The sequence below is a fragment of the Aethalodelphis obliquidens genome, unplaced genomic scaffold, assembly GCF_003676395.1.
Source record: "Aethalodelphis obliquidens isolate GAN/ISIS:26980383/991018 unplaced genomic scaffold, ASM367639v1 scaffold11, whole genome shotgun sequence".
Classification (NCBI taxonomy): domain Eukaryota; kingdom Metazoa; phylum Chordata; class Mammalia; order Artiodactyla; family Delphinidae; genus Aethalodelphis; species Aethalodelphis obliquidens.
In genome coordinates, this window is record NW_020837955.1 from 22,838,995 (window position 1) to 22,849,750 (window position 10,756).

General features: G+C 38.2%; 1 non-coding gene across 1 annotated transcript; it reads right to left on the reverse strand.

The window, feature by feature from the left end:
- Positions 1–913: 913 nt before the first annotated feature.
- Positions 914–1,018, reverse strand: LOC113623695 (U6 spliceosomal RNA). Its single transcript, XR_003434013.1, has one exon. It is a non-coding gene; the product is annotated as a U6 spliceosomal RNA (small nuclear RNA).
- Positions 1,019–10,756: the final 9,738 nt, after the last annotated feature.

Genomic DNA, 10,756 nt, shown 5'->3' on the forward strand with positions numbered 1-10,756 from the left:
GGCTATTCTAAATAATGTTGCAATGAACATGGGATGCAGATATCTCTTCAACGTGGCATTTTCATGCACTTTGGATAAATACTCAGAAGTGGAATTTCTGTATCATATGGATCTACTTTAACTTTTTGAGAAATCTCTGTATTGTTTTCCATAGTTGCTGCACCAATTTACATTCACATCAACAGTGCACCAGAGTTCCCTTTCTGTCCTTGCCAACTCTTGTTATTTCTTGTCTTTTTGATGATAGTCATTCTGACAGGTGGGAGGTGATATCTCATTGTGGTTTTGATTTGCATTTCTCTGATGAGTAGTGATGTTGAGCACCTTTTCATATACCTGTTAGCTATCTGTATGTGTCCTTTAAAAAAAAAAGTCTATTCAGATATTCTGCTCATTTTTGAATTAGATTGTTTGTTCTTACTATTAAGTTGTTTGAGTTCTTTATATATTTCAAATATTATCTCCTTATCAGAAATACGGTTGGTAAATATTTTCTCCCATTCTGTAGGTTGCTTTTTGTTTTGTTGATGGTTTCCTTTGTTGTACAGAAGCTTTTTAGTTTGATGTAATCCCACATGTTTATTTTGGCTTTTGTTGCCGTAGCTTTTGGGATCAAATCCAAAAAATCATCATCAAGACTGATGTCAAGTTGCTTATGCTTATGTTTTCTTCTAGGAGTTTTATGGTTTCAGGTTTTTTTTTTTTTTTTTTTGGTACGCGGGCCTCTCACTGCTGTGGCCTCTCCCGTTGCGGAGCACAGGCTCCGGATGCGCAGGCTCAGCAGTCATGGCTCACGGGCCCAGCCACTCCGCGGCATGTGGGATCCTCCCGGACCGGGGCACAAACCTGTGTCCCCTGCATCAGCAGGTGGACTCCCAACCACTGCGCCACCAGGGTAGCCCTGGTTTCAGGTCTTATATTTGATCACTTCATGAATCTGTGTGCATCTTGCTCGGGGCCATGCTAATCTTCTCTGTATCATTCCGGTTTTAGTGTATGTGCTGCTGAAGTGAACCACGCAAAATTTCTTTTAGCATCTCAGTGTGTATGTGCACTTGTATATATACGGTAGGGTGGCAGTGGGGATTGGAGTAAATCTGAAATACAACTTAATGTATTGGATGTACTGCTACGTAAAATATATGCTGTTGGAATAAACAGCTGTCAACTAGTAAAATTGCCTAATCTGTGAAGTGCTGAGCTATGTTCACAGCATAAGCAGTGGGCTTCGTGTGCTTTCCCTAAATATCCACTTCCCCCCAAGGGGAGACTCAAATTGGCCTTCTCCTCTGCTGGTCAAAGTTGAAGAACATGGGTTTGTAATCTTTCTTAGTTTCCCCTATCTAAATTCAGGGTTGAAGTTCAGAATCATTTTTCCAAAGAGAATGTTTCCTCTAACCATATTCTGTAGCTTCTCTGTACAAGGAAGTGTGGGATATTGTCCCTGAGAACACTGGGGACAGGCTGACAGTCAAAGCACTCTCTCTGTCGTTGGCCTGTCTGCTTGGCGCTTCAAGGGTCCCAGCCCTTCACTCCTGGGCCAAGCCCATAGAAATAAACGCTTCGTAACTTCGTTGTGGAGATCACAGTAAAAATGAGCAACCGACCTTGTTGCCGCAGGATGTCACCCCAGCTATTTCCCATTCGCAATCTGGTTCTGAGCAGACCAAGGAAAACATAGAATGAGACTGTACTCAGGCTCAATTATACATTCAAATTGCCTGTCTTTCAAACCCCCTAAAAACTGTAATGGCTTAATTAAGCTGGTAACTTTATGGCATGCTTCTGCTCACAGCCTAACTCTGAGGCCTTTCTCTTTCACTGTCAGTGATAATTCTGCTTTGCTGGGATGGCTGGCTGCTGGAAAGAGGTGGGGAGCTCCAGGGTGGGAAAAGGAAGAAAAGAGATCTTGGGGAAGCTAAATTCCGCTTGTGGCAGGTGGTCTTCAAATCTCCAGTCCTTTGGAGTCCATAAACGAGAGCTCTGGGGAAAGAGTAGGCATTAATTTAGGTTCTAGAAGGAGCAGGGTGAGTTTTCACTTGGTGAAGCTCGCCTTTGGAATCCATCAACTAAAACACTATTTCATAGAAGAGAAAAAGGCAGGTTATGACTTGCATGTTCCCTGAAAGGAAAAGAAGACCGTCCTATTTGAAAGCAGTGTAGCTCCACCCCCTGTCCTAATCTAAACGGCATCCTTCTTACATTTCATGCCCACATGATGTATAATCTTGGAGCAGCATTTCATGTCATTGAATGGACTTTCCACCTTCATCTGGAGGTGGCTGACCTCTGCTGAGAGGTGGGCAGTTCTTCTGAGTCAGCACCATCTGCTTTCCTGAAAGAGCTTCTTAGGGCTGTAACAGTTTCATTACCAAAACATTCAGGTCTCTTGATGTTATTTGAGAAATCCTTTATTTAGAGGTATTGAAGCATTTGTCCAATGCAAGAATTAACTGAAGGAAATGAATTGCTGATCACCTTTATTTTTTCAAGTGCAGTTAAAGATGTGGTCTAAAGAATCAGACTATTTTTCTCCTAAGGCCACCTCTATCACTCGCCAGTAATGGAGACTTAAGTTAGCAAGTCTAATAGAATAATAATACTAGTTCCTACCTCATAAGTTAGTGAGATTTAGTGAAATAGTACATATAAGACACTTAGCACAGTGCCTGGCTCTTAATCACTAAATGTTAGTTTATGATATTATTATTGTTCCTGTTGCTCTTCATTTTACCAAGCTCACATTCTATAGGATTTATACTTATGGCAACACTCAACAATTTTATATCTGATCATAGGTGAGATAAAGAGAGAAGTGGACAGATTTGCCACCCTGACTCCTCAGGGTTACAGGGAGGTGATTGGTGACCCAGTTTCACTAAGTTTTTCTTCTTTGGACTTCTGGTGTCCATCTTTTTATTTCTCCTTTACCAGTTGCTTGCATTAGCCTTTTGGGAATTGTGCAGAAGAGTTTTTCATTTTTAAGAAGCCACAAGTTCCCTATCTTTAAATCAGAGGTGAAATGCAGCATGCCATGGCAGTAATCTGGACTTTCTGGTTTAAACTCATTTTCTATGAAATCAAAATTTATCCTTTGCTTTTGAAAGCACCAAAAGTGATTAGCTGAGACAGCAGTGAACAGACATGAGGAAGAGGCCCCTGGTGGCTGAAAGGAGGCCTCTGCCTCTCAGTTTTTTAATGGCATGCGAAAGGCATTAATCCACACTTTCATTTCCTGTTACCCAAATAGAAATGTCTTGAGATAATGTGAATACCTTATGGCATAAGTGACTTTCTAAAGTATCTTATTAGAACTCCTTATCAGAGTAATTTAGGCAGCATTGGGGCTTGACAGCCGGGAACATACTTCTTAAACACTGACCCTTGGGAGCAGCTCACAAAAAGTTAGTCAAATACCAGTGGGGAAACTTCCAAGAGACATGGCAGCTTTAGCCTTTTCTCAAGCGCAGGGCCCCTCTATCATGTCACCTGCAGGTGACTTCCGTGTGTGGCAGCTTCACCCAGAGAGAAAGTCAGATTTCCCAAATGTCTCTCAAGAACCGTTAGGACAAATCACGCTGTCACAAAGGGAAGTTGGGACAATACTGCAGAAAGCAAAGGGTGAAACTCTGTCCTTGAAGGGTGTTTAATATGCTTTTGAGAATGATGCCGTAGGTTTTGGATGCACTCTTTTGCAAAAGGAAGTTTATAAACTACCTAGGCTCCTTTGCTGATGTTTAATGTACAAGAGGCTAATGTGGATTTTTATTGGGGAAAATGCAAAACAAAATACCCCCAAAATAATACCCCCAAACCCAAACCCACAGTCAAAAAATCCCTGCAAAGTGTTTCTGTCTCTTCACAATGGAAGGTTATGTTTTGTTTGAAGAAAATGGCTTACGTGAGGATGTACCAGCATGGGCTGCGGACTTCGCATTGCTGAATTGCAGTCTCCACCTCCTTTCACTTCCCAAGGTGTTGTGATACGTTAATCCTCACACTGAGCCGCCTCCTACTCTGCTCAGATTTATTTCAAATGAAGAGCCCTTTTCTTCGTTTCCCCAGGAGACTCTGCCAGAAGCCCATAGTGGCCACCATCTACATTGTTTTCCTTTATTTTTCAGTTTCTCCCTATAAGACGGCCTCCCAGTAAACCTGTAATTGCTTATCTGAACTGACACTGTGTCCTTTTTTTTTTTTAACATCTTTATTGGAGTATAATTGCTTTACAAAGGTGTGTTAGTTTCTGCTTTATAACAAAGTGAATCAGTTATACATATACATATGTCCCTATATCTCTTCCCTCTTGCATGTCCCTCCCTCCCACCCTCCCTATCCCACCCTTCTACATGGTCACAAAGCACCAAGCTGATCTCCCTGTGCTATGCGGCTGCTTCCCACTAGCTATCTATTTTACGTCTGGTGGTGTATATATGTCCATGCCACTCTCTCACTTTGTCCCAGCTTACCCTTCCCCCTCCCTGTATCCTCAGGTCCATTCCCTAGTAGGTCTACAACTTTATTCCCGTCTTGCCCCAAGATTCTTCATGACCATTTTTTTTTTTAGATTCCATATATGTGTGTTAGCATACAGTATTTGTTTTTCTCTTTCTGACTTACTTCACTCTGAATGACAGTCTCTAGGTCCATCCTCCTCACTACAAATAACTCATTTTCATTCCTTTTTAGAGTTGAGTAATATTCCATTGTATATATGTGCCACATTTTCTTTTTTTCTTTTTAATAGATCTTTATTGAAGTATAATTGCTTCATAATACTGTGTTAGTTTCTGTTGTACAACAAAGTGAATCAGCCATATGCACACATATATCCCCATATCCCCTCCCTCTTGAGGCTCCCCCACTACCCTCCCTATCCCACCCCTCTAGGTCATGGCAAAGCACCGAGCTGATCTCCCTGTGCTATGCTGCTGCTTCCCACTAGCTAACTAGTTTACATTGGATAGTGTATATCTGTTGATGCTACTCTCACTTCGCCCCAGCTTCCCGCTCCCCACCCCACGTCCTCAAGTGCATTCTCTATGTCTACGTCTTTATTCCTGCCCTGCTACTAGGTTCATTGGTACCTTTTTTTTTTTTTTAGATTCCATATATATGTGTTAGCATACGGTATTTGTTTTTCTCTTTCTGACTTACTTCAGTCTGAGTGACAGACTCTAGGTCCATCCACCTCACTACAGATAACTCAATTTCGTTTCTTTTTATGGCCGAGTAATATTCCATTGTATATATGTGCCACTTCTTCTTTATCCATTCATCTGTTGATGGACACTTAGGTTGCTTCCATGTCCTGGCTATTGTAAATAGAGCTGCAGTGAACATTTTGGTACATGACTCTTTTTGAATTATGGTTTTCTCAGGATATATGCCCAGTAGTGGGATTGCTGGGTCATATGGTAGTTCTATTTGTAGTTTTTTAAGGAACCTCCATACTGTTCTCCATAATGGCTGTATCAATTTACATTCCCACCAACAGTGCAAGAGTGTTCCCTTTTCTCCACACCCTCTCCAGCATTTATTGTTTCTAGATTTTTTGATGATGGCCATTATGACTGGTGTGAGATGATATCTCTTTGTAGTTTTGATTTGCATTTCTCTAATGATTAATGATGTTGAACATTCTTTCATGTGTTTGTTGACAATCTGTATATCTTCTTTGGGGAAATGTCTGTTTAGGTCTTCTGCCCAGTTTTGGATTGGGTTGTTTGTTCTTTTGTTATTGAGGTTCATGAGCTGCTTATAAATCTTGGCGATTAATCCTTTGTCAGTTGCTTCATTTGCAAATATTTTCCCCCATTCTGAGGGTTGTCTTTTCGTCTTGTTTATGGTTTCCTTTGCTGTGCAAAAGCTTTTAAGTTTCATTAGGTCCCATTTGTTTATTTTTGTTTTTATTTCCATTTCTCTAGGAGGTGAGTCAAAAAGGATTTTGCTGTGATTTATGTCATAGTGTTCTGCCTGTGTTTTCCTCTAAGAGTTTGATAGTGTCTGGCCTTACATTTAGGTCTTTAATCCATTTTGAGTTTATTTTTGTGTATGGTGTTAGGGAGTGATCTAATCTCATACTTTTACATGTAGCTGTCCAATTTTCCCAGCACCACTTATTGAAGAGCCTGTCTTTTCTCCACTGTATATTCTTTCCTCCTTTAACAAAGATAAGGTGACCATACGTGCGTGGGTTTATCTTTGGGCTTTCTATCCTGTTCCATTGATCTATATTTCTGTTTCTGTGCCAGTACCATACTGTCTTGATTACTGTAGATTTGTAGTATAGTCTGAAGTCAGGGAGCCTGATTCCTCCAGCTCCATGTTTCTTTCTCAAGATTGCTTTGGCTATTTGGGGTCTTTTGTGTTTCCATACAATTTGTGAAATATTTTGTTCTAGTTCTGTGAAAAATGCCAGTAGTAATTTGATAGGGATTGCATTGAATCTGTAGATTGCTTTGGGTAGTAGAGTCATTTTCACAAGGTTGATTCTTCCAATCCTAGAACATGATATGTCTCTCCATCTATTTATAACATCTTTAATTTCTTTCATCAGTGTCTTATAATTTTCTGCATACAGGTCTTTTGTCTCCTTAGGTAGGTTTATTCCTAGGTATTTTATTCTTTTTGTTGCTGTGGTAAATGGGAGTGTTTTCTTGATTTCACTTTCAGATTTTCCATCATTAGTGTATAGGAATGCAAGAGATTTCTGTGCATTTTGTATCCTGCTACTTTACCAAATTCATTGATTAGCTCTAGTAGTTTTCTGGTAGCATCTTTAGGATTCTCTATGTATAGTATCATGTCGTCTGCCAACAGTGACAGCTTTACTTCTTCTTTTCCGATTTGGATTCCTTTTATTTCCTTTTCTTCTCTGATTGCTGTGGCTAAAACTTCCAAAACTATGTTGAGTAAGGGTGGTGAGAGTGGGCAACCTTGTCTTGTTCCTGATCTTAGTGGAAATGCTTTCAGTTTTTCACCATTGAGAATGATGTTGGCTGTGGGTTTGTCATATATGGCCTTTATTATGTTGAGGAAAGTTCCCTCTATGCCTACTTTCTGCAGGGTTTTTATCATAAATGGGTGTTGAATTTTGTCGAAAGCTTTCTCTGCATCTATTGAGATGACCATATGGTTTTTCTCCTTCAATTTGTTAATATGGTGTATCACATTGATTGATTTGCATATATTGAAGAATCCTTGCATTCCTGGAATAAACCCCATTTGATCATGGAGTATGATCCTTTTAATGTGATGTGGATTCTGTTTGCTAGTATTTTGTTGAGGATTTTTGCATCTATGTTCATGAGTGATATTGGCCTGTAGTTTTCTTTCTTTGTGACATCCTTGTCTGGTTTGGGTATCAGGGTGATGGTGGCCTTGTAGAATGAGTTTGGGAGTGTTCCTCCCTCTGCTATATTTTGGAAGAGTTTGAGGATAGGTGTTAGCTCTTCTCTAAATGTTTGATAGAATTTGCCTGTGAAGGCATCTGGTCCTGGGCTTTTGTTTGTTGGAAGATTTTTAATCACAGTATCAAGTTCAGTGCTTGTGATTGGTTTGTTCATATTTTCTATTTCTTCCTGGTTCAGTCTCGGCAGGTTGTGCATTTCTAAGAATTTGTCCGTTTCTTCCAGGTTGTCCATTTTATTGGCATAGAGTTGCTTGTAGTAATCTCTCATGATCCTTTGTATTTCTGCAGTGTCAGTTGTTACTTCTCCTTTTTCATTTCTAATTGTATTGATTTGAGTCTTCTCCCTTTTTTTCTTGATGAGTCTGGCTAATGGTTTATCAACTTTATTTATCGTCTCAAAGAACCAGCTTTTAATTTTATTGATCTTTGCTATCATTTCCTTCATTTCTTTTTCATTTATTTCTGATCTGATCTTTATGATTTCTTTCCTTCTGCTAACCTTGGGTTTTTTTTTGTTCTTCTTTCTCTAATTGCTTTAGGTGTAAGGTTAGGTTGTTTATTTGAGATGTTTCTTGTTTCTTAAGGTAGGATTGTATTGCTATAAAATTCCCTCTTAGAACTGCTTTTGCTGCATCCCATAGGTTTTGGGTCATCGTGTTTTTATTGTCATTTGTTTAGGTATTTTTTGATTTCCTCTTTGATTTCTTCAGTGATCTCTTGGTTATTAAGTAGTGTGTTTTTTAGCCTCCATGTGTTTGTATTTCTTGCAGGTTTTTTCCTGTAATTGATATCTAGTCTTATAGCGTTGTGGTTGGCAAAGATACTTGATACAATTTCAATTTTCTTAAATTTACCAAGGCTTAATTTGTGACCCATGATATGATCTATCCTGGAGATTGTTCCATGAGCACTTGAGAAGAGAGTGTATTCTGTTGTTTTTGGATGGAATGTCCTATAAATATCAATTAAGTCCACCTTGTTTAATGTATCATTTAAAGCTTGTGTTTCCTTATTTATTTTCATTTTGGATGATCTGTCCATTGGTGAAATTGGGGTGTTAAAGTCCCCTACTATGAATGTGTTACTGTCGATTTCCCCTTTTATGGCTGTTGGTATTTACCTTATATATTGAGGTGCTTCTATGTTGGGTGCAGACACTATGTCCTTTGAAAATTGTTTCACTTATTCCATAAAGATACACTGACCTTAATTGTAAAGCTCAGTATACTGCCATCATAAAGACAGACTTTCTACATTCACAGTTTTCTTGAATGTGTGTTTTTGGCATCTGAGTATTATGATTTAAGCTTGTTTCTCAAAATGCAAGTGCATTTGATTTTTAAATGCTGCCCATTTATCTTGCTACATGAATCAGTTTTTTTCCTACTCCTCTCCTCATCGATAGTATTGCCTTTCAATTCCTCCAACATATTTCAGGTAAATGGTCAAATCAGTGTGTCCACAGTCAAAGATGCATCAGATGTTTCCTGCTGAGGCAGAGAAGATGAACAGAGTTAATGTGTAAATGATAGGCCAATGATGAGGTCAATATTTACCCCATGCTACAATAGATCTTGATAACTGGATAACTACCAAAACAAGATGTCAATAATCAGGGTGATGTGCTGTAGCATTCCAGAATAGTTTCATTTGAAAGGTATGGAAATTCTGGGAATAAAGCTTCCAATAATTTTATGGTATGCTTTTGGTCCTAAAAGGCAGTCATCCTTTATATCAAGGTAAAGATCTAGAATCTCATTGGTTTTCAAACTTTAATACACATTAGAATAACTTGGGGCATTTTAGTTAAATACAGATTCCTAGATTCCCCCCATATTATGATGAATAGGTATGGTCTTGTGCCCATCTAGTGTTTCAGATAACACTAGGTGAATCTGACACAGACAAAATAGGGAACGTATCTTTGAGAAACACTGATATAAACTGTACTGCTATTCATTGTGCCTGGGGGGTATGTGATTACTTAAGTAATCAACCCATCAACTAATCAACAATTATTTAGGGACAGCTAGTTCATAACAATATGTTCATAAAACCATTATGAAGTACTCACTTGTACTTTTTCTGTTGCTGCTCTGCTCTAGCTAGTAAAATGGTAACTTTTGAATCTTACATATGAGATTGAATAATGTAAGAACAAAGCTTATTGGCATAATTTATCAATGATTATTTTAAAAATCTCTTAAAATAATTGCTCATACTTGGAGACATAGCCTTCTCCTAAATATAAATGCAAAAAAAATCATTACATTTTATTTACTGATAAAGGAAGACTGATATATATAGTAAAATCAGTTAATATATAATTTTGTGGTAAGTGTATCCTGATCAGTAAAACATTTTTCAATATGAAACTCAATGCATTGTTTATTAAAGACTATATAGGCGTTAAATATTACTAATGTCATATATATTAAACAGTAGGAACACTATTATAAATTTAAAATAGGATAAATTTTAAAAACTAGAGATTCAATATTTTCTTCCCGCATATACCAACAAATCATAAGTGTTATATTCTCAACTGTCCTAGTAGTCTTGTTTGTCTAGCCTGGTTTGCAAATTTTGACTGACTCTCTCTTAGGTGGAAAGTTCTTAGCTGGCACATAATTAAAGAATAAATAATTTCCTAAAAGTGAAACAAGAATGTTCTCTTTCAGCTCTGACATTAGCTAATATTTCTCAAACAGTGATTTTTGGTTGGTATTTCCAGGTACATCTTTAAAATAGTTTTTGGGCTACCTTTCCCCAAAATGGCAGGGAAAAATGCATTAATGGATAGACTGTCCTCAATTTCAAGTCTTTCATCCATAATTTGTATTTAAACCACTGGTCCCTTTGTGGTGCTCATCTATTTGATTGTCTCCAAAGTATGCATGTACATCTCAGGATCCTGTTTTGATTTCGTTGTAGTTTGATGTCATTGGTTGTTTTCTTTATAACTCATATTGAAATTCTTTGATATACCTGGAGGCTCCTCTAAGAGTCTCTAACCTCCCTGGCTTCATTGAGTACTTTCTCCAATGAACAGTCTCAACATATATTTGCAAGTGATTTCAAAATTGATGTGCAAAAGAATCACTTATGAATTTGGGGGGAAAAACAAAGATTTTTACTCATTGAATCTGAAACAGGGACGGAGTTCATGTATTTCTAACAAGCTCCCAGCCATATGCTTGTTGCTGCCAATCTGTGAACCAAGAGTTCTACACTGCACATTTGGCTCTTGCCAAGTGCTACAATCTGTTATTGATCATATTTCCAGACATATACACTATATACTCAACTGTATATATTTCCCATGAGTGTGGCAATCTCCTC